General features: G+C 41.7%; 1 long non-coding RNA gene across 17 annotated transcripts; it reads right to left on the bottom strand.

Annotated features, from left to right (window-relative positions):
• Nucleotides 1-1,441: 1,441 nt before the first annotated feature.
• Nucleotides 1,442-8,453, bottom strand: LOC123156039 (uncharacterized). Of its 17 annotated transcripts, XR_006477804.1 has the most exons (13): nucleotides 7,945-8,453; nucleotides 7,550-7,868; nucleotides 7,354-7,450; nucleotides 6,979-7,261; nucleotides 6,464-6,899; nucleotides 5,949-6,039; nucleotides 5,811-5,870; nucleotides 5,634-5,701; nucleotides 4,689-4,766; nucleotides 4,505-4,589; nucleotides 2,727-3,034; nucleotides 1,899-2,022; nucleotides 1,442-1,769 (listed from the first exon to the last, which is right to left on the bottom strand). It is a non-coding gene; the product is annotated as an uncharacterized lncRNA (long non-coding RNA). The 17 variants fall into 17 exon arrangements; XR_006477803.1 differs by having other exon boundaries at nucleotides 1,442-2,022; XR_006477802.1 differs by lacking the exons at nucleotides 1,442-1,769; nucleotides 1,899-2,022 and adding an exon at nucleotides 6,298-6,359 and having other exon boundaries at nucleotides 2,530-3,034; nucleotides 4,689-5,551.
• Nucleotides 8,454-25,487: the final 17,034 nt, after the last annotated feature.

Raw genomic sequence — 25,487 nt, 5'->3', positions numbered from 1 at the left:
ATCATATCTGATGCACAAAACAAAGAAGGTGGTACAAAAAATGCATCATGTCTGATGCACAAAAATAAAGGTGGTACAAAAATTGCATTGATGATTTTCTTCAGTTTGGTTGGAGTTGTGTAACTTCACATTTGGTGTGTCGGCTCAAAAGGAACTCGCATAATACTCAAAAGGAAATGTGTGTTGTAGTATAAATTGTGACATAAAAGGGAAGAAAGCAACCTCCTATTCCACTGTCAACTAAAGAAAAAGCCTAATTCAGCAGACACTCGGGGCCCGGTTGGAATCGGTGTAAGATTTTTCATTCGGATTCAGTATACACATGTATAATACCGGCTGCAGCGCCACCTTGGAGGTCCGCAAAGCTGCATATCAGCGATGGAGCTGCTTCTAGCTCGGGTGTGAAGGTGATTCGTCATTTTTTCCGTTGGTGGCTGCTATGGTGGTTCCAGAGGCTGGTGACGGATGTTGGTGTCAAGTTCAGAGGTTTCTTCGGTCTTGATTGTAATTTTACTTCTTGGTTGTTGTTCCTTTGTGCAAAGGCTAGCGATTTGCTGTCTTTTTAGTTTTGCCAGTTCAGTTTGTACGTGCCTTGTACTATGATCCTTATGATATAAAGAGACACGTATTACCATGCAAAAAAAACGGCTAGAGTCTGTATCATTTCACGAGGGTATTTAGGGACCAAACATAATCCAAGCGGAGACTTTAAGCTCAAATATAAGGGTGAATCACGAGCAACATCAATTGTGAATAACAAGGCTACAACGTGCCCAGAGAATATGTGGTCACAAGTTTACAACATTTTTTCCATGTTAGCAAACTTGAAAATATATAGTTGGATTAAGGAGAAGAGAAGTCTATAACACCATCTAATTGGACCCTCAAATTATCGTCATATGTCCAGGCTATTCGCAAACCCCCAACCTAGACCATATGTAGGGAGGGAATTGGGTCAGGACATGTCCGGACAACTTGGCACGTCAGGGCGGACTACCTTTTCTCTTTCTTTTTTTCCTTTCATGGTAAAACCAAAGAAAATAATGCATTTAAGCTCTCGTTATAGAAATTTAAGGGTGAATAAACCGAAATGTGAGGGTGGTCCTTAGCACATTGTGAGAACTTTCAAGTCTCATCAGTAGAACAATAAGCCTAATTCAAGGTGAGGCAATATAAAATGTCCCTAAAAATATTATTTTCTGAAATATTGCAAGGCAGCCCGAAAATATTGATATTCTAAATTGCTAAGAGCTTAAATACAATCATGCTTCTCGATTTTCACCCAGTCCACCTAATGAGGACTACTTCATAAATACCTAGAATCATTCCCCATAGCGTGCAAAACAGGATGTAAAAGTCACTAAATACTGTAGAAATAAAAAATTCAGTTGAGTTGAAAGGGTGAATTTAAAATCCAACAAATATATGGAGGGTTATTTCATGTTGCTATTTTGATGAGGACCAATGAATCATCCAAATTCATATTTACAATTTTGGGGCAACTCATGGGAATTAGTCAATACTAAAAAGAATGGTAGTATAGCTCTCGGGAGAAATTTCATATAACTCCATTGCTGGTTCTTTGGTGTCATAATTTCAGCATACATGTGAATATTAAATCAACCTCGTGTGCCTAAAGAAATTAGGAAAAACACTAAGGCTGGAGTGCGGCTCATGTGTCCTCGTCAGTTTTGGCATGCCCAATGCATCCTCGCCCGTTGTGGCGCGACCCCTACATCCTTGGTGGCGGCCCTGGCGCCCACATCCACCTGCGTCCATGCTTGGGCATGAACAATATAACAAACAAATAATGTGGACCAACTGTTCATGGAATTTTGCAATGTGATATAGGCTATAGACCGCTATGATGGGCAAGAATACTCAAATTTATATTGTACCATAATGTCAAGCTCAAGAATTTTGCACCATATCTTCTCCTTTGGCCCTACACCAACATTTAGCACGATGTCAACAACCTCATGACTCCATCACTGGTGACTGATCTTACCTGTCTCCTCCTACCTGTGAAAACACAAATATTAAACTCTATTGTTAAAGATATATTTGTAACATGTGAAGAAGAGGGAAATGAAATATGGCAATTTAATGTGTCATCAACCCTACAAGTTGGTAGCATCCCAGGTGATGATCAATTTTGAAGATAATCTTTAATTACAATAATGAGTATAGTACAATACATAGTTTCTTTGTTCTGGGCATTATTTTTACCCTGAATAAGAGATAACACAAGGACAAACTTGTGAGAGCCGGAGAGAATCAGTTAGCATCTCTAGCAGTGAGTAAGAACTCCTATTAGACAGTCCAAGTTATCTAACTAAATAATAGTAGTATAGTAATAAACAAAACTTGTGAGAGGCAGAGAGAACCCAGTTAGCCACAACCAAAGTCCTTTTCTTGTCGGGAACTATAGGACTGTATCGACCAAAAATCATGATACATGGATTCAACTCCAAGGAAGAGTACTATTTATACTCTATAGCAGAATACAATATGTAAGAGCGCAACAGATGAAGCTATGAATGGATCACTTGTATGATACATGAAGCATGAATCCTCAAGATGCCAATTTAGTCTGCCTCACGGAAAATCACATACAATATGGGCTGATTTAGCTTTCAAGAAGTTATCCACACCTATAAAAAATTAAAAGTGCATATAGGACACCTAGCAAAAAACTAAAATGTAGGGTTTATCGCTAAACTGACTAGTTATAAGTATGATGTCAGTTTACACTTCAGACGCCCGTGAAGTTGTCGAGGCATCGAGGGCGTCTAGATCGCTCTGAAAGGGATCCATCCCGTGGCTTCCAAATTGACGTCACAACATTCAGTGTCCGTGGCAAGAACTGGTTGTTGGGAGGATTGTAAACTTTAGCATCAAGAGTCCTTCCGCCGGTTGGCTCCATGCCAGCTATTGTTAACCTTGAGCAAATTTGAATCACTCATATAGTGTACCAGAATTCAAGCTGCATATTGAGTCGCTCCAGCTTGACCCATGTTTAGAGTCTGGTGTCCTGCAAATAGAAGAAGGCTTCTTAAAATTCCAGATACAATCTGCTGTAGTAGTGGTCTTGTTAATTGCCCGTGCGTTCCAAGGGGGCATACATATTTTAGAGGTTTAACACTGGTCATGCACAACACGCAACAATACCGACCGTCTTTACCAATGAATTATTTATTCTTGTGGTACCGACTATCTCCACGTCAAGGGCGCATCCGGCTCCCAATTACCATTCTCATATTAGTTACTAACTGCGTAGCAATGCATATCTTGTCAACCTTATTAATTAGAAATATGCTTTCGATCTTATTTTTTTGGTGACTAATCAGTCAAATATTTGGAAGTAGTAATTTTATTTTTGAGTATTTCAATATTTTTTGTTGATAATATTTTTGCGATCGCAACATATGTAAAAATATATTGAGGTATATAAAATCAAAGTAAAGCAAAGACCCCCCCCCCCCCCCCCCCCCCACACACACACACACCTCGCATGTTTCTAAACATCAGAAAATGAAAATCACATTATACAAGTCAAGCATACTCAGAGGAACCGGCAATATCTTTGTCCAACACATCTCAGTCGAACAACTAATTCCAAAGCGTCCAACTATGCCACCGCCTATGCCACCGCCGCCTAATGAGTTGCTGATCCTAAACAACCATTCTAAAATGTTTAAAGTGCAGAAAGCGTCCAACTAAGTCATTGATGTTAGTTGAATTTAGTATGACATGCAAAATTGTGATCACTAACTATTGTTGTTATGACTGGATCTTATGACTAAAAAGGAATTGCAGTTACTACTTGTACATGTGTGGAAAGAGATGTAATGGAAAATGTTTTTTTGCTTGAATGTTATGACCAAATGAGTGTTCCAGTAAGCTTTGTGCAAGTGCAGAATTCGATAGAAGTACATATGCAGAACTCTTAACTGAACTGAATGTCAATTGTTGCTCCTAACTGAACTGAACTAAATGGCACCAAAAACTAAACTTGAACTAAAATAGATGACAACTATTGCTGGCACCCAGAACTGAACATGAACTGAACTAAATGGCCACTATTGCCCATAATTGAACTAATGGAACCCAGAACTGAACATGAACTGAACTAAATAGCCACTATTGCCCATAATTGAACTAATGGAACCCAGAACGGAACTAAATGGTAACTATTGCCCACAACTGAACTGAATGCCGATCATGTCCAGATTTGCAAATGGCTGATAGACTGATAAGAAACTTGCCTACCTTATTATATACTATCATGCTCGGTGCCGAGCAATTAATTTTTGTGTTTAGAAAATATCAAGAGACCTGAGCAAAGCATAGTTCTTAAATATGATGTGTGTATTATATATCCCTGCTTCCCTAAACAAGAGTAAACAATTTTGTATGCTATATCATATATTTTTAAAAGCAGACTAATCTTCCAGAAACTTAGACAGGTACCAAAAATGTCAATACTATCATATTAACTCACCGGTGTTATTAATCCCAAAAATCTGGGCGTGTACTTGTCCAAAAGTCACCTAAGAGATTATTACAGGGTACTGAAATCTTGTGTCCTACAAAAAAAGTAAGGAAATATTACTCATCATATATGATAAAATAAATAATATTAGAGAGTAATTAGGCACCAAGATGCTAAAACTGGAATGACTAACCATGATTCGATTGATGCTAGTAATTTGGACCATGAAAGTGATCTGTACTCTGCCAGCTTGAAGTACAAACACAACGTGCTACACATAGATTGAGAGAACCAAAACACTTACATCAAAATGCTACGCACAGGTTGAAAGACAGAATAACTTACAAGATCTGCCTTCCAGGAAAAAAACAAATCATGAAACACATATCCGCCCAGCTCCCAAAGCATTATAGGCATCTAACATTCATGGCATGATGGAAATTTGGGTACGTGAGTTCTCCAGATTTGGGGTGAAGTTAGGGTGAAGTACACCTAGGCATCCAGGCCATATGCATTCAAGCAGGTTCTTCACAGATGTAACACCAGACCACTTGGCTACCACTTGCTTATGTATAAAACTGGATTCATGTTATTTACAAACTACTAACAGAAGAAAGGGATGCAAGCTATACAAAATTAATTCCATTTAGAAAAATCACATCACATATGTATTGTGCATTCATGCCCCAGTTTTAATCGTCCCCATGTAATCTTGTCTTCAGCTGAACAACGGTCATGTCAAGCTGAACGAAGAGGACGACGACGGGGCCACATTGTTCCCTGCCCACCACCGGCCACTTCCATACGCCATCAGCTCTGTCCACCATAGGGATGTCGGACCCAGCTACCAAGCCCCTGGTCATCCTAGAGCCGGTGCGCCGAAAGGTCATCGCGCTGCGCCTGTACCCGCCACCACCGCACTATTGTAGAACATATGGTGAGAGGCGAGCGAATGGAGGAGTAACAACTGGGCATGATATGAGAAGAGGATCTCCCTAAGACGGTTGTACCCGCTGTTGCTTCCCTATATATGCACCCGCCACCGCTGCCCTACATCTGTGCCGCCGCCGCGCAACAGGGACGGGGAACGAGTTATAGATGTGCCAACTACATTTAACAGAATTTGTGCAGCACTAACCTGCCTTGGCTCAATGCCAATGTGCTTCAGCATATCAAAAGTATAGATGTAGGGATCATCCTTGTACTCTGCACAAACAAGGGCAAAATCATATGAGATTTGATGTTCCCCTCTATTGAGGAGAAGAGATAAATGAAAAGAAGTATGAATGTACAGTAGTGGGCAAGATGAGGTTACCCGGGCTGAATGTCCATCAAAGGCGCCTTCCATTTTCCCTTCAGGTTCCTAATTTTCTGACTACACAAGAATCCCATGTCAGAAGTTGCCATGCCAATGCACAAGGAGACCAGAAGATAGAAAAAGAGAGAAACTTACCATTGAGATAGAGGTCCAGCCAGGTAGTCCTGCACATAGTCAGCAGGCAACAGTGTCATTGTCGGGACAGTTCACGCCCCCAACATCTTTCCTAATTAAAGTAGAATAAACCATAAATCGGTTATCAAATCATCATTAAGTGGAATATGGTTGTTAAAAACTTATTTCGCACGTAAAATGGCTTGATTGATTCTCCTCTAATAAATTAACATTCATCATGGCGCCATCTAAAATAGGTTGTGATAGAAACACAAAGCACAGACCAAGCACATCGGTTTGTGTCCCGTACTCATTGTAAATAATTGGAAGTTTCTACATAATCCAAAAATGCACTGCATAGATATTATACCGGCATCCACTCGCCTCCTAAAGGGACATAGATTATGTTGGCTTGGTTTGCTACAATTTCATCTGTAAGGGGTAACATTGTTTACATGTAAGGACTAAATTGCATTGTCGTACAAAGTATAGAAGAACTGAAGGGGTAATATATCAAGTTAGTTTCAAAACTTCACCTTCCCATGGTGCTTGCTCTGATCAAAGAGCTCAAAATATCAGCAGTGGAAGCAGTGGGCAGTAGAGCCACGAGAAGAGATAACATGACCTTCACCCCAGATCCTTAATGGCCAGCCTCATCTCCTTGAGAAGGACGGCCTGAAGCCTCCATCAACAATTCGACACCTGCACGATGACAGACAGTCAGATCAACGAATGCAGCCGAGCGTCGCCACGCAACAGCTCGCACTCCACGAGTTATACACCCATCTTCCTAACACGACGAACACCATCCGCTTGTCCCCACGACCCAAGATCCATTCGCTTGTCCCCAAGATCCACGAGTTATACACCCATCTTCCTAACACGATGAACACCAACAGCTCGCACTCCAGAAGTAGCAATGGAGAGGTCATCTTTTAGATACAGAACTGATGTGATGCTCGTCGAAGCTCCCTAAAGATGACCAATATAAGCAAATGAACCCAAGGGAGTGTACAGTCACCAGCAAAAGGATTCTATGTAGATTCAATACCTTTGCTCAAGACCTTATCCGATTCCTTCGAGTGGGACTGTGCGCTTCTTTGACAAAAGCAGAAGATCTAACATGCAAAGATGCTATATTGCTACGAATTCAGTTAAAGATGCTATATTGCTACGAATATTTGGTGATTGCAATTAAAAGGAGCATTTAGATTGCAGTAGCCATTAGATAACATACATGAGTCATGCTTCACCATGACCATTTGGGGTTTGGGGGTCACATCTTAGATCCCAAAGTGCAAAAGAACCGTCTCTTGAACCAGAAATAATAAGATCTGCATAAACAATAACCTACTTGAATTCGAGTTCACGAGCTTATGCAGACATGTCCCAAGCTAAGCTAAACAAGTGCTGATATACAACTGACCAGGATTTGAAGAATGGCATGTCAGTGACTTCACACTTCTAGTGTGCCCTGACAGCACACCAAGGCATTTCTTATTCTCCATGCTCCATATCTTTACCTGATACAGTACAAGCAACTACAGTGAGATTATGCAAAAAAACGAGAATAATTGGTGTTATGAGAAATTAAATGAATTGATGGATCATGCTGTACTCACAGATTGGTCGCCTGATGCAGTCAGTAATTGGGATCCCTCCTAAATAAATGACATGAATATGATGATTAACTTTGCCAGAGACACAAAAATACTGAAGCAAAGAAAACAGTTGTTGCATATTGCACGTAAATGTGGTTATATCGTGCGTTGAGGAGGTGGCATCTCTGGTGGTTGGCGACGGCACGTCAGAACCCGTGGAGGGCGACCAACGACGACAAGGGCCGGGAGGCCGAGGCAGCGTGAGGAGGAGGTCGAGCAGGTCGAGCAGGTTAGCGGTCCATGGCCTTCCTTGTTGTGCACAAGCAGAGATGAGTCGGGCCTGCACACAACAGCACGCACGCACACATCAAATCGAGAAGAAGAAGAAGAAGAAGAAGAGAAGGGGATGCACTCACGCATCAAATGCTCTTCTTGGAGGGGACCCTGCTGGCTTGACCTGCAGTTGGAAGGAGGGGCTAGGGTTTCAGGCGGCGGTTGCGGTCGGACGCGGCGGCTAGGTCCTCTGCTGCTCGCTGCAGGCAACCATGGTGGCGGCGCGAAACGGGGTTCCTCTATAGTGACCGGAGAGGAGATGAGATGGGGGAGGAAGAACGCGGGCGCGGGCTACGTCGTCACCGTCGAGGCCATGGACCAGAGGGTGATCTGCGGCGCCACCGCCAGATCGGTCATCATGGCCGCGGGCGAGGGAGGCGACGGTGACATCTTGAGTAGGAGGATGGGGGCGAGGGATTAAGGAGGAGATCAGAACGGCGCTGGCTGGATTCTCCCGGCGAGGTCCGGGAGGCGCCCGGGCGAGGCCAGCGAGGAACATGCAGCGGTGGCTGAGGACGAGGGGCTAGGAACCCTAGCCAGGGTGAGGGAGTCGTGGGTGGGTGGCGATGATTGTGGGAGCGGGCTGCCTGTGAGCGCATCGACCGTGGGGAGGTAAAAAAACCAGACGAAAAATAACCAACGAAAATAAAATGAAGGTGGGAGGATGACGAAAAAAACCAACGAAAATAAACCACGCGGACTATTCATCAACTGCTCCATTAGGAGTAGAGATCATATTTTCACGAAGGGTCACGTATCAGAGCCTTTAGGCAAGTCCACATACTCAACCATCATTTAGTCTTCTTTGATTGTCAACACTCACCGCGTACACATGAGCAAAATGTTTCAACCGGACACATAGAAATATAGGGGCTTATAGTTTCGCCTCCCAACGTATTCACCTCAAGGGTGATGCCAACAATAATAACCCATGCTACCCATATTCAACTGGATATATGTGCCTAGATCTTTCCTCACCACATGATGCTTGTCAAAGGAGAAAATAAAAAGGAATAGAGAGAAGAACTTTGACTCTTGCATGAAAGTAAATACATGAACGTAAAAGATAGGCCCTTCGCAGAGGGAAGCAGAGGTTTCCATGCGCTTTGTGTTTGTATGCTCAACCCCTTAGTGCAAGAGAACGTCATGTTATATTGCCCCTTATGATGGCAACCTTTATTATGCAGTTCGTTGCTTTTATTCTTCGCCATCACAAGTTCATACAACGCTTAATTTTCCCTTACACTAAATGATCTTACACTTTTAGAAGCAATTTTTATTGCCCTTTTTCACCAATGACAACTTACTTGAAGGATCTAACTCAATCCATAGGTTGGTATGGTGGACTCTTAAACAAGATTTGGGTTTAAGAGTTTTGCATGCACAAGTAGTATCTCTATTTAGTGCGGAATTTTTTGCTAGCAAAGATAGGGGCAACCACCACATGTTTAGGGATCTATGACAATATAACTTCTATGTGAATACAAACAAACATAAATCATTACGTTGTATTCCATGTCCAACATCAAAAAATTTGGCATATAATATTTTGATGGGTGCTCACAATCACAAAAGATTTCCACGATAGTGTATTTGCATGTGAATCTTCTCTTCCCTTATTAATTCTTTCATGAGTTGCATCATTGACCAATGCTATGTTTGTAAATCTACAATAAAATTTTCTACTTAAACTTTTCCTTATGTAATGTCATCACTTACCCTAAGATTAGTGCCACCTCTTGATCTTGCATTGGTTTTTCCTTGAAGAGGAAAGGGTGATGCAGCAAAGTAGCGTAAGTATTTCCCTCAGTTTTGAGAACCAAGGTATCAATCCAGTAGGAGACAACGCACAAGTCACTGAATACTTGCACAAACAATCAACAACTTGCACCAAACGCGATAAAGGGGTTGTCAATCCCTTCACGGTCACTTGCAAAAGTGAGATCTGATAGAGATAGATAAACGGTAAAGTAAATATTTTTGGTATATTTGGTTTATAGATTGGAAAGTAACGATTGCAAAATAGTAGATCATAAACTAGCAAGATGTAAATGAGATTCAATAAAATGGAAAAGAGACACGGGGGCCATAGGTTTCACTAGTGGCTTCTCTCAAGATATAAAATATTATGATGGATGAAAAAATTACTACCGAGCAATTGATAGAAAAGCGCATAGTTATGATGATATCTAAGGCAATGATCATGAACATAGGCATCACGTCCGTGTCAAGTAGACCGACTCCTACCTGCATCTACTACTATTACTCCACACGTCGACCGCTATCCAGCGTGCATCTAGAGTATTAAGTTCCTAAAGAATGGAGTAACACATTAAGCAAGATGACATGATGTAGAGGAATTAACTCAAGCAATATGATTGAAACCCCATCTTTTTATCCTCGATGGCAACAATACAATACGTGCCTTGCTGCCCCTACTGTAACTGGGATAGGACACCACAAGATTGAACCCAAAGCTAAGCACTTCTCCCATTGCAAGAAAGATCAATCTAGTAGGCCATACTAAACCAAAAATTCGAAGAGACTTGCAAAGATATTAAATCATGCATATAAGAATTCAGATAAGAACCAAATAATATTCATAGATAATCTGATCATAAATCCACAATTCAACGGATCTCGGCAAGCACACCGCAAAAGAATATTACATCGAATAGATCTCCAAGAACATCGAGGAGAACATGGTATTGAGAATCAAAGAGAGATAGAAGAAGCCATCTAGGTTATAACTATGGACCCGAAGGTCTGTGGTAAACTACTCATGCTTCATCGGAGAGGTAATGGTGTTGATGTAGAAGCCCTCCATGATCGAATCTCCCTCCGGCAGGACGCTGGAAAAGGTCCCTAGATGGGATCTCACGGGTACAGAAGGTTGCGTCAGTGGAAAAGTGGTTTCGTGGCTCTCTTGGATGTTTTCAGGGTATAAGAGTATATATAGGTGAAGGAACTAGGTCAGGGGAGATACGAGGGGCCCATGAGGGTGGGGAAACGCCCTACCCCCTGGGCGCACCCTCCTCCCTCGTGGATTCCTCGTTGCGTCTCCGACTTCATCTCCAAGTCTTTTGGTTTGCGTTCGGTCCAAGAAAGATCACCGCGAAGGTTTCATTCCGTTTGGTATTCCTTTTCTGCGAATCTCTAAAATAGGCAAAAAAACAGAAACTGGCACTGGGCCCTTGGTTAATAGGTTAGTCCCAAAAATAATATAAAATAGCATATAAATGCCTATTAAACATCCAAAACAGATAATATAATAGCATGGAACAATCAAAAATTATAGATACGTTAGAGACGTATCAAGCATCCCCAAGCTCAATTCCTTCTCGTCCTTGAGTAGGTAAATGATAAAAACAGAATTTTTGATGTGGAATGCTACCTAACATATTTATCCATGTAATTTTGTTCATTGTGGCATGAATGTTCAGATCCGTGAGATTCAAAACAAAAGTTTAATATTGGCATAAAAATAATAATACTTCAAGCATACTAACAAAGCAATTATGTCTTCTCAAAATAACATGGCCAAAGAAAGCTCATCCCTACAAAATCATATAGTTTGGCTATGCTCCATCTTCGTCACACAAAATATTCAAATCATGCGCAACCCCGGTTTCAGCCAAGCAATTGTTTCTTACTTTAGTATTCTCAAAAAAATTCAACTTTCACGCAATACATGAGTGTGAGCCATGGACATAGCACTATGGGTGGAATAGAATGGTGGTTGTGTAGAAGACAAAAAGAGGGAGATAGTCTCAAATCAGCTAGGTGTATCAACGGGCGATGGAGATGCCCATCAATAGATATCAATGTGAGTGAGTAGGGATTGCCATGCAATGGATGCACTAGAGCTATAAGTGTATGAAAGCTCAAAAAGAAACTAAGTGGGTGTGCATCCAACTTGCTTGCTCATGAAGACCTAGGGCATTTGAGTAAGCCCATTGTTGGAATATAGAAGCCAAGTTCTATAATGAAAAATTCCCACTAGTATATGAAAGTGACAAAATAAGAGACTCTCTATCATGAAGATCATGGTGCTACTTCGAAGCACAAGTGTGGAAAAATGATAGTAACATTGTACGTTCTCTCGTTTTCTCGCATTTTTTTGATTGGCTTCTTTAGCCTCTCTTTTTATTGGCTTCTTTGGCTTTTTTTTATTTCCTCACATGGGACAATGCTCTAATAATGATGATCGCCACACTTCTATTTACTTACAACTCAAGAATTACAACTCGATACTTAGAACAAAATATGAATATATATGAATGCCTCCGGCAGTGTACTGGGATGTGCAATGACTCAAGAGTGACATGTATGAAAGAATTATGAACAGTGGATTTGCCACAAATACAATGTCAACTACATGATAATGCAAAGCAATATGACAATAATGAAGCGTGTCATAATAAACGGAACGGTGGAAAGTTGTATGGCAATATATCTTAGAATGGCTATGGAAATGCCATAATAGGTAGGTATGGTGGCTGTTTTGAGGAAGGTAAATGGTGGGTGTATGGTACCGGCGAAAGTTGCGCGGCACAAGAGAGGCTAGCAATGGTGAAAGGGTGAGAGTGCGTATAATCCATGGACTCAACATTAGTCATAAAGAACTCACATACTTATTGCAAAAATCTACAAGTCATCAAAATCAAGCACTACATGCATGCTTCTAGGGGAAGGGTTGGTAGGAGTTAACCATCGCGCGATCCCGACCTCCACACATTAGGAGGACAATCAAAGAGATACCTCATGCTTCAAATTTTTTACACAACGGTTACCATACGTGCATGCTACGGGACTCACAAACATCAACACAAGTATTTTTCAAATTCACAATTACTCCACTAGCATGACTCTATTATCACCATCTTCATATCTCAAAACAATCATAAAGAATCAAACTTCTAATAGTATTCAATGCACTTTATATGAAAGTTTTTATTATATCCATCTCGGATGCCCATCATATTAGGACTAGTTTTATAACCCAAGCAAATTACCATGTTGTTCTAAAAGACTCTCAAAATAATATAAGTGAAGCATGAGAGTTCAACAATTTCTATAAAATAAATCCACCGCCATGCTCTAAAAAGATATAAGTGAAGCACTAGAGCAATATTGCCTAGCTCAAAAGATATAAGTGAAGCACATAGAGTATTCTAATAAATCATGATTCATGTGTGTATCTCCAAAAAGGTGTGTACAGCAAGGATGATTTTGGTAAACTAAAAAGCAAAGACTCAAATCATACAAGACGCTCCAAGCAAAACACATATCATGCGGTGAATAAAAATATAGCCTTAAGTAAAGTTACCGATAGATGAAGACGAAAGAGGGGATGCCTTCTGGGGCATCCCCAAGCTTAGGCTTTTGGTTGTCCTTGAATATTACCTTGGGTGCCTTGGGAATCCCCAAGCTTAGGCTTGTGACGCCCCTGATTCAATCGTACACTAATTATACACGCAAACATGTACGATCAAGATCAGGGACTCATGGGAAGATATCACAACACAACTCTAAAAGTAAAATAAGTCATACAAGCATCATAATACAAGCCAGGGGCCTCGAGGGCTCGAATACTAGTGCTCGATCATAGACGAGTCAGCGGAAGCAACAATATCTGAGTACAGACATAAGTTAAACAAGTTGCCATAAGATGGCTAGCACAAACTGGGATACAGATCGAAAGAGGCGCAGGCCTCCTGCCTGGGATCCTCCTAACTACTCCTGGTCATCGTCAGCAGCCTACACATAGCAGAAGGCACCTCCAGTGTAGTAGGAATCATCGTCGATGGTGGCGTCTGGCTCCTGGACTCTAGCATCTGGTTGCGACAACCAGAAAGAAAGGAAAGGGGGAAAAAGGGGGGAGAAAGCAACCGTGAGTACTCATCCAAAGTACTCGCAAGCAAGGAACTACACTACATATGCATGGGTATATGTGTAAAAAGGCAATATCGGTGGACTGAACTGCAGAATGCCAGAATAAGAGGGGGATAGCTAGCCCTATCGAAGACTACGCTTCTGGCAGCCTCCGTCTTGCAGCATGTAGAAGAGAGTAGACTGAAGTCCTCCAAGTAGCATCTCCAAGTAGCATCGCATAGCATAATCCTACCCGGCGATCCTCCCCTCGTCGCCCTATGGAAAAGCAATCACCGGGTTGTCTGTGGAACTTGAAAGGGTGTGTTTTATTAAGTATCTGGTTCTAGTTGTCATAAGGTCAAGGTACAACTCCAAGTCGTCCTGTTACCGAAGATCACGGCTATTCGAATAGATTAACTTCCCTGCAGGGGTGCACCACATAACCCAACATGCTCGATCCCATTTGGCCGGACACACTTTCCTGGGTCATGCCCGGCCTCGGAAGATCAACACGTCGCAGCCCCACCTAGGCACAACAGAGAGGTCAGCACGCCGGTCTAAATCCTATGCACGCAGGGGTCTGGGCCCATCGCCCATTGCACACCTGCATGTTGCGTACGCGGCCGGTGAGCAGACCTAGCAACCTCCATTACAAAGGAAGTTGCGTTAACGCAGTCCAACCCGGCGCGCGTCGCTCAGTCGCTGACATCACGAAGGCTTCGACTGATACCACGACGCCGAGTGCCCATAACTGTTCCCGCGTAGTTGGTTAGTGCATATAGGCCAGTAGCCAGACTCAGATCAAATACCAAGATCTCGTTAAGCGTGTTAAGTATCCGCGAACACCGAACAGGGCCAGGCCCACCTGTCTCCTAGGTGGTCTCAACCTGCCCTGTCGCTCCACCACAAAGTAACAGTCGGGGGCCGTCGGGAACCCAGGCCCACCTCTACCGGGATGGAGCCACTTGTCCTTTCAGCCCCCTCATCAGAATCACTTACCGAGCTGACCCGACTTTAGTCACCATATGTATAGTATATACCCGTGATCACCTCCCGAGTGATCACGGCCCAATAGTATAGCAAGGCATACTGACAAGAATGTAGGGCTAATGATGATAAACTAGCATCCTATACTAATTATTTAGGATTGCAGGTAAGGTATCAATAGATGTAGCAACAATGTCAGGCTATGCATCAGAATAGGATTAACGGAAAGCAGTAACATGCTACACTACTCTAATGCAAGCAGTATAGAGGAGAATAGGCGATATCTGGTGATCAGGGGGGGCTTGCCTGGTTGCTCTGGCAAGTAGGAGGGGTCGTCAACTCCGTAGTCGAACTGGGTAGCAGCGGCGTCTGTCTCAGTGTCTAGCGAGAGAAGAGGGGGAAGAAACAATAAATACAATGCAAAAAAATGCATGACGATGCATGACATGACAAGGCGTGTTGCTAGGTGTGCCCAAACGCGGTAGTAGGTGGTACCGGCGAAGGGGGGAAACATCTGGGAAAGTATTCCCGGTGTTTCGCGTTTTCGGACAAAGGAACCGGAGGGGGAAAGTTGCGAGTTCGATAGGTTAGGGGTGTGTGGCGGACGAATGGGCTGCGTATCTGGATTCGTCTCGTTATTCTGAGAAAATTTCATGTACAAAGTTTTTCCATCTGAGCTACGGTTTATTTTATATTAATTTTAAAAGATTTAAATAATATTCTGAAATTCCCTGAAATTCTGCTAAGTCTGAGAGTTCGTCAGTTTTAAACATCTTTTAGCTGTTTTAAAAAGGCTACAACTATGGATCTGTAGGTCCTATGATTTTGTGCCTTATATCAATTTTGATCATTTTTCTGTGATCTACAAGATAGTATCACTTTTATCCATATTAGAGTTCATTTGCTTGATCATCAACAGCTTTAAGGTAGCTATGAAAATAAAGCTGTTTTCAGTTTTTCTATTAACAGAACATTGAACTTTGTGATTTTCGTAGGAATTAATCCATACATCAAAAGGATTTGGTTCAGTGAGATAAAATGGATTTTATCATGTATACTTTCTACTCCTATTTTTCTATGGCCTGTTAGTAATTGTTTAACAGCTGATTAGAGGCTGCCAAAGGAGTTAGTCAGTGTAATATTCGCAAAGCTAGCCATAGCTACAGTAACTGAATGTTACTTTTGTAGCACAGCGGCAGCAGAGTCCAACGGCATGCCCACGAGCTGGGCGCGAGGCGCGGCCCTGCACGGCGTGAGGTTGGCCGGTGAGCGACGCGGGGCGAGGGGCGAGGCAGGCCGCGGTTGCAGGGCGGCTAGGCATGGCCGACGCGGCCAGGGACGTGCGGTCTGGTTGCCACACGCGGCGCGGGCGGCAGCTGTGGCCGCAGAGCCGCAACAGCAGGGAAGGAGGCGTGAGACGAGGCTCGCGCACGGCTGGGCGCTCGCGCTGAGGCGCAGCCGGAGCGGTGGCAGTCGGCGCGATAAGGCGACGCGGTGCAATGGGCAACAGTAGGCAGCGCCAGCGGCTACGGCGGCAGGCTAGCCGCAGCAGCAGCAGTGCATCAGAGGAAGTAGCGACAAAGCAACAGCTGGCAGAGCAGTAGCAACGGCATAGCACCATAGCAAGCCGCGGCGAGGCCACGCACGGGAGTGCGCGCACAGCAGCAGCCGCGACAGCACAGGAGAAGCAACGGCACGTACGCGTACGCATGAGGGGGGAGTGGGTTCGGGCACGACGGCCTACTACGATGAAATCGAGAGGGGGAAGGAGGGGAACGACGGAGGGGCTCACGTTGAGGCACACGGTGGCCGGCGGGAGCTTAGTAGCAGCAGAGTGGCCAAAATCAACGGAGTTCGCCGGCGACCCAAGGAGGAGGAAAGGCATCGTGGGGCTCGATGCAGCGCTCCCCGGCTCGGTCTGGTCGGCTAAGAGGAAGCAGGGGACGGCGGTGGTCCAATCTAGCACGGAGACGAGGTGAGGGGGCGACGCTGGTCGCGAGCTCGACGAAGGCGACGACGGTGGAGGCGTCGGGTGTGTGCAGGGGAGCGAACAATGGCGCGAGAGGGGGAAGAAGTGGCGGCTAGGGTTCGACCGGGGGAGTGAGGAGCGTCCAGGGGGAAGGTATAGGCGCTGGCGGGGGCGTGGATGGGTGCCACGGCGATGGCCGGGGCCGTGGCGGCCATCGGCGCTATCCACGCCTCCTCTGTGAACAGAGGAGGGGGACGGGGTGCGGTGGGCTGGCCTGGCCAGCTAGCTGGGCCAAGGCCCAGGGGAGGGGAGGTTTATCTTTTACATTTCTTTAATGTTTTTTTATTCTTTTCTGTTTATCGTTTTCCCATTTTATTTTATCATTATTTTAGCTTATTAAAAATATGAGACCCACACCTAGATTAGTGTTTTAGTTTAACCCTCTTCCACAAAAAGTGTCACTCATAAATAAAATAGTTCAATATTTTAGAAATTATAAAAGGCATTTATATAATTGTTTAAGCCACGGTTCTATTTATTTTGGGACATTTAAGCATACTATAGAAGTGTGGTTTCTATACGATAAATATCCAAAGATTATTTGCCAGACTTCGAACATTTTATTTTGTATGTTTGAGAAATTTGAAATTTGGACTTTGATTCGAATTTGAAATTTGAATCGGTTTCGAACCAACGTGAGTTTAACAACAGTAATCATGATGATGTGGCATTATTAGGAGGGAATTACTGTAGCTTAATTATCTGGGCGTCACAAGGCTCTTGCCACTCCTTATTCCATAGTCCATCAAATCCTTACCCAAAACTTGAAAACTTCACAACACAAAACTCAACAGAAAATCTCATGAGCTCCGTTAGTATAAGAAAATAAATCACCACTTTTAGGTATTGTTGAAAACTCATTCTTTCTTTATATTGGTGTAATATCTACTGTATTCCAACTTCTCCATGGTTCATACCCATAGATGCATCAAAATAAGCAAACAAACGCGAAAAACAGAATCTGTCAAAAATAGAGCAGTCTGTAGTAATATGTAACTCTCGTATACTTCTATAACTACAAAAATTCTTAAATAAATTGGTGTACGTGAGGAATTTTTCTATTAATATTCTACAAAAATAATCAACTCAAAATCACTCTTTTGTTAAAAATGACAAATAAACTCGTGAGCACAAAAGTTTCTATTTTCAGCAACATCAAGTCAACTTTCACCCAAGTCTTCCCAAAGGTTCTACTTGGCACAAACACTAATTAAAACATGAAACCATATCTAACATGAGTCTAGATGAATTATTTATTACTAAACAGGAGCAAAAAACAAATAACAAAAATAAAATTGGGTTGCCTCCCAACAAGCGCTATCGTTTAACGCCCCTAGCTAGGCATTGAGATTTCGATGATGCTCGCATGAAAGACAAGTGTTGAAGCGCAAAGGGAGCATCATGAAACACGTGACAAACAGATCTAAGTCTAGCATAATTCCTATGAATGGGCATATTATAGGAAAACAAATCATCATAGCAAGCAAAAACTAGGATATGCAAGGAAGCGAAAAGAAACAATAGCAATCTCAACATAACGAGAGGTAATTTAGTAACATGAAAATTTCTACAACCATATTTTCCTCTCTCATAATAATTAAATGTGGGATCATAAGAAAATTCAACAAAATATCTATCACATAAAATATTTTCAACACGATCCACATGCATGTGAAGTTGACACTCTTCCAAAATAGTGGGATTAACATTAACTAAAGTCGTGACCTCTCCAAACCCACTTTTATCGAAAATTTCATAAGATTGAACATTCTCCAAATATGTGGGATATAAAATTGACACTCTTTCAAACCCACTTTTAGGAATATTGCAAACACTATTATCAATCTCATATTCATTATGGGGCTTAAAGAAATTTTCAAGATCAAAAAAAGAATCACCCCAATCTTGATCATTGCAACAAATGGTAGACATAGCAAAACTACCATCCCCAAGCTTAGGGTTTTGCATATTACTAGCACATTGACATTAATAGAATTTATAACAACATCATTGCAATCATGCTTTTCATCGAAGGAACTATCAAGTATGGGTGCAATAGCAACAATCTCATGTTTAACATAAGGGACCATAGCAAATTCATCTCCATAAATATTGGCATCATGGCCACAAGAATAGCAAGCATCATGTTCATCGAGGGATATTTCAATCAAATCATCGGAATCATAATTATCTATAGATCCATGCATATCATTATCTTCTTCCAAAGCAACAGTCATTCTCTCTATAATTTTTTTGACATAGACATTATGAGCATAGTTTTCATAGCAATATTTAAGGATGTCAAAAATTTCAGATTTGTAGAGAGTAATATCATATTTTTCAATCAAAGAAGCAACTTCATAAGCACCCTTAAAAGCAACAAATTCTTCAATTTGTTCGATATCATAGTAACTATAAACACCCTTTGCATAAGAAGATAAGATTTCATTATCATTAAACTCACATAGGTAGGGATGGTGTTCTTAGAGAAACAGGTAAAATAATAAATTTCATAAAGATTCCAAGCATAACGCGGCAAACTATTTATTTGATTTCATAAGAGTCTCCCTTTTTCACACAAACGGTGACACATAAAATGGCATGCTCATCTAAATTTTTTCCCTCAACTAAACTAGTTGGGGTTTCAGCACGAGCACATATAGATCAAACATGATCCAAGTAGAACAGTTTTAGCAACCAAAGATGCAAGCAAATAGAAGACACATGGAAACACAAACAAAAAGACATACGGGAAGAAGGCGAAGAAAAGGAAAAAAAATTAAATCGTTTTAGAAGTGGGGGTGAGGAAAACGAGAGGCAAACGACGAATAATGTAATGCAAGGGAGAAGAGTTTATGATGGGTACTTGGTATGGCTTGACTTGACATAGATCTCCCCCGGCAACGGCGCCAGAAATCCTTCTTGCTACCTCTTGAGCTTGTGTTGGTTTTCCCTTGAAGAGGAAAGGGTGGTGTAGCAAAGTAGCGTAAGTATTTCCCTCAGTATTGAGAACCAAGGTATCAATCCAGTAGGAGACAACGCAAGGTCATGGAATACCTACACAAACAATCAACAACTTGCACCCAACGCGATAAAGGGGTTGTCAAACCCTTCACGGTCACTTGCAAAAGTGAGATCTGATAGAGATAGATAAACAGTAAAGTAAATATTTTTGGTATTTTTGGTTTATAGATTGGAAAGTAAAGATTGCGAAATAGTAGATCAGAAACTAGCAAGATGTAAACCAGATTCAATATAATGGAAAAGAGACCCGGGGGCCATAGGTTTCACTAGTGGCTTCTCTCAAGATAGAAAATATTGTGTTGGGTGAACAAATTACTGGCGAGCAATTGATAGAAAAGCGCATAGTTATGACGATACCTAAGGCAATGATCATGAAAATAGGCATCATGCCCGTGTCAAGTAGACCGACTCCTGCCTGCATCTACTACTATTACTCCACACATCGACCGCTATCCAGCATGCATCTAGAGTATTAAGTTCATTAAGGACGGAGTAACACATTAAGCAAGATGACATGATGTAGAGGAATTAACTCAAGCAATATGATGGAAACCCCATCTTTTTATCCTCGATGGCAACAATACAATACGTGCCTTGCTGCCCCTACTGTCACTGGGATAGGACACCACAAGTTTGAACTCAAAGCTAAGCACTTCTACCATTGCAAGAAAGATCAATCAAGTAGGCCAAACTAAACCGAAAATTCGAAGAGGCTTGCAAACATATCACATCATGCATATAAGATTTCAGAGAAGAACCAAATAATATTCATAGATAATCTGATCATAAATCCACAATTTATCGGATCTTGGTAAACACACCGCAAAAGAATATTACATTGAATAGATCTCCAAGAACATAAAGGAGAACATGGTATTGAGAATCAAAGAGAGAGAAGAAGCCATCTAGCTAATAACTATGGACCTGAAGGTCTATGGTAAACTACTCACGCTTCATCGGAGAGGTAATGGTGTTGATGTAGAAGCCCTCCATGATCGAATCCACCTCCGGCAGGACACCGGAAAAGGTCCCTAGATGGGATCTCACGGGTATAGAAGGTTGCAACGGTGGAAAAGTGATTTTGTTGCTCTCCTGGATGTTTTCAGGGTATAAGAGTATATATAGGCGAAGGAACTAGGTCAGGGGAGCTACGAGGGGCCCATGGGGGTGGGGGCGCGCCCTCCTACCTCGTGGCTTCCTTGTTGCACCTCCGACTTCATCTCCAAGTCTTCTGGTTTGTTTTCGGTCCAAGAAAGATCATCGTCAAGGTTTCATTTCGTTTGGAGTCCGTTTGGTATTCCTTTTCTGCGAAACTCTAAAATAGGCAAAAAAAATAGAAACTGGCAGTGGGCCCTCGGTTAATAGGTTAGTCCCAAAAATAACATAAAATAACATATAAATTCCTATTAAACATCCAAAATAGATAATATACTAGAATGGAACAATAAAAAAATTATAGATACGTTCGAGACGTATCAATTAGCGTATGATCATTTTCATTTATTTCTTTTATTTTTATTGAAACAAGAAAGTAAATAAAGCAAAACTCAAACTAAACTATATTATATATTTCGCACACGATTACAAAGATTGAACACTAAGCAAATTCTCGAAAAGTAAGGATCGAACTAAACTTTTATTCATCTAAAGCAAAAGATAACCATGGATCGAACTAAGAAAAGTAAAGGCAAAAGCTAGTGGATATGATAGAATACCGGGGCACCTCCCCCAAGCTTGGCGAAAGCCAAGGGGAGTGCCCATACCCGATACTCAATTTCTTTTGGTGATGAAGAAGGAGGTGGTGGTGATGAAGTAGAAGCGGTCTTATCCTTTTTCTCTAGAGAGTTTTGGAGGTAGAAATTATCTATCCTCAACTCATCCTTCTCCTCCTCGAGCTTTAGTATCCTCTTGCACAATGCTTCCTTGCTTTCCATCAGGAAGCGAGAAGGAATTGTTTCATCTTCATCCTCTTCATCAGAAAACCATCTGTAAGGATAGGTGTCCTTGAAGATATTTTTTTTGAAAGGCTGATAAGAAACCGGGCTCTCCTTCTCAGAATCTTGAGACGACATAATTTTAGATCTGTCGGGAAAACAGCGAGAAAAGAAAAAAGGAGATTTCTCCGCGATACGGAGGTCAACAAGTTCAGGGGGTATATAAAGATTTTTTATCTTGGGGAACAAGGAGAACGGAAGAAAAACGGAGTCTGGAAAGTACCAGAGGTGGGAATAACCCACCAGGGTGCGCCTGGCAAGCCAGACGCACCCTAGTGTATCGCGCCCACCAGGGTCACTTTCCTGGTAGTTTCTTATTTTCCTAATTTTCTAAATATTCCAAAACTGACAAAAAATATTTTTGCGGATTTTTCGGAGTCCGTGTACTTACCGTATCACGTACCTCCCTTTATTCACGATTCTGGAGTGTTCTGGAAGGTTTCTTTTATGTGTTCTTCCGGTGTCATAGTTTGGATAATATTGCTTTCAACATTAATGGGCGTACCTAAGATATAATGTTTTATTCATTGCCCATTAACAACCTTCGGGTTAGTACCTTCGGCATTATTTATTTGGATAGCTCCGGATCGATAAACCTCCTCGATAACATAGGGTCCATCTCATTTGGAGAGGAGTTTTCCTGCAAAGAATCTAAAACGAGAGTTGTACAAAAGAACATATTATCCAACCTTGAACTCATGCTTTTGGATTCTTTTGTCATGCCATCTTTTAACCTTTTCTTTGAATAACTTTGCATTTTCATAAGCTTGGGTTCTCCATTCATCTAATGAGCTAATATCAAATAACCTCTTTTCACCAGCAAGTTTGAAATCATAATTGAGTTCTTTGATTGCCCAATATGATTTATGTTCTAACTCAAGAGGCAAATGGCAAGCTTTTCCATAAACCATTCCATAAGGAGACATACCCTTAGGATTTTTACATGTTGTTCTATAAGCCCAAAGTGCATCATCTAGTTTCTTACACCAATTCTTCCGGGACCTATTGACAGTCTTTTGTAAGATTAATTTTATTTCTATATTGCTAAGTTCAACTTGACCACTAGACTGAGGATGATAAGGTGAAGCAATTCTATGGTTAACATCATACTTAGCAAGCATTTTATGGAAATCACCATGAATAAAGTGTGAACCACCATTAGTCATTAAATATCTGGGGACTCCAAATCTTGGGAAAATAACTTCCTTAAGCATTTTAATAGAGGTGTCTGCTACCTCTTGAGCACTGCGTTGGATTTCCCCAAAGAGGAGAGGATGATGCAGTAAAGTAGCGTAAGTATTTCCCTTAGTTTTTGAGAACCAAGGTATCAATCCAGTAGGAGATCACGCACGAGTCCCTCGTACCTACACAAAATGATAGCTACTCGCAACCAACGTGATTAGGGGTTGTCAATCCCTTCACGGTCACTTACGAGGGTGAGAACTGATAGAGATGATAAATAATATTTTTGGTATTTTTGATATAGAGATGCAAAGTGAAAAGTAAAAGGCAAAGTAAAAACAAAGCAAGTAATAAAGTAATGGAGATTGATATGATGAGAATAGACCCGGGGGCCATAGGTTTCACTAGTGGATTCTCTTAAGAGCATAGGTATTCTACGGTGGGGAACAAATTACTGTTGAGCAATTGACAGAATTGAGCATAATTATGAGTATATGTAGGTATGATCATGTGTATAGGCATCACGTCTGAGACAAGTAGATCGAAACGATTTTGCATCTACTACTATTACTCCACTCATCGACCGCTATCCAGCATGCATCTAGAGTATTAAGTTAAAAACAGAGTAACACCTTAAGCAAGATGACATGATGTAGATGGATAAATTCATGCAATGTGATAAAAACCCATCATGTTATCCTCGATGGCAACAATACAATACGTGCCTTGCTTCCCCTGCTGTCACTGGGAAAGGACACCGCAAGATTGAACCCAAAGCTAAACACTTCTCCCATTGCAAGAACTACCAATCTAGTTGGCCAAACCAAACGGATAATTCGAAGAGACTTGCAAAGATAACTCAATCATACATAAAAGAATTCAGAGAAGATTCAAATATTATTCATAGATAAGATGGATCATAAACCCACAATTCATCGATCTCAACAAACACACCGCAAAAAGAAGATTACATCGAATAGATCTCCACAAGAGAGGGGGAGAACATTGTATTGAGATCCAAAAAGAGAGAAGAAGCCATCTAGCTACTAGCTATGGACCCGAAGGTCTGAAGTAAACTACTCACACTTCATCGGAGAGGCTATGGTGTTGATGTAGAAGCCCTCCGTGGTAGATGCCCCCTCCGGCGGAGCTCCGGAACAGGCCCCAAGATGGGATCTCGTGGATACAGAAAGTTGCTGCGGTGGAATTAGGTTTTTGGCTCCGTATTTGATCTGTCGGGGGTACGTAGGTATATATAAGAGGAAGGAGTACGTCGGTGGAGCAACAGGGGGCCCATGAGGTAGGGGGCGTGCCCTAGGGGGGCGTGCCCCCCACCCTCGTGACCTCCTCGGTTGTTCCTTGGAGCAGGTTCCAAGTCTCCTGGATCATGTTCGGTGAGAAAATCACGTTCCCAAAGGTTTCATTCCGTTTGGACTCCGTTTGATATTCTATTTCTTCGAAATACTAAAATAGGCAAAAAAATAGCAATTCTGGGCTGGGCCTCCGGTTAATAGGTTAGTCCCAAAAATAATATAAAAGTGGAAAATAAAGCCCAATATAGTCCAAAACAGTAGATACAGTAGCATGGAGCAATCAAAAATTATAGATACATTGGAGACGTATCAAGCATCCCCAAGCTTAATTCCTGCTCGTCCTCGAGTAGGTAAATGATTCAAAAAAAAATTTGATGCAGAGTGATACTTTGGTATAATTTCAATGTAAATTTTTTTAATTGTGGTATGACTATTCAGATCCGAAAGATTCAAGACAAAAGTTCATATTGACATAAAAGTAATAATACTTCAAGCATACTAATCAAAGCAATCATGTCTTCTCAAAATAGCATGGTTAAAGAAAGTTATCCCTACAAAATCATATAGTCTGGCTAAGCTCTATCTTCATCACACAAAGTATTTAATCATGCACAACCCCGGTGACGAGCCAAGCAATTGTTTCATACTTTAGTAATCTCAAACTTTTTCAACTTTCACGCAATACATGAGTGTGAGCCATGGACATAGCACTATAGGTGGAATAGAATGGTGGTTGTGGAGAAGAAAAAAAAGTAGAAGATAGTCTCACATCAACTAGGCGTATCAACGGGCTATGGAGATGCCCATTAATAGATATCAATGTGAGTGAGTAGGGATTGCCATGCAACGGATGCACTAGAGCTGTAAGTATATGAAAGCTCAACAAAAGAAACTAAGTTGGTGTGCATCCAACTTGCTTGCTCACGAAGACCTAGGGCGCTTTTGAGCAAGCCCATCATTGGAATATACAAGCCAAGTTCTATAATGAAAAATTCCCACTAGTATATGAAAGTGACAACATATGAGACTCTCTATCATGAAGATCATGGTTCTCCTTTGAAGCAAAAGTGTGGTAAAAGGATACTAGCATTGTCCCTTCTCTCTTTTTCTCTCATTTTTTTTATTTGGGCCTTTACTTTTTTTTATGGCCTCTTTTTTTATAATTCGTCCGGAGTCTCATCTCGACTTATGGGGGAATCATAGTCTCCATCATCCTTTCCTCA

This window comes from Triticum aestivum, chromosome 7B (genome assembly GCF_018294505.1).
Source record: "Triticum aestivum cultivar Chinese Spring chromosome 7B, IWGSC CS RefSeq v2.1, whole genome shotgun sequence".
NCBI lineage: Eukaryota > Viridiplantae > Streptophyta > Magnoliopsida > Poales > Poaceae > Triticum > Triticum aestivum.
Note: the sequence above shows the minus strand (reverse complement) of the source record. Positions and strands in the feature narration are given on the sequence as shown.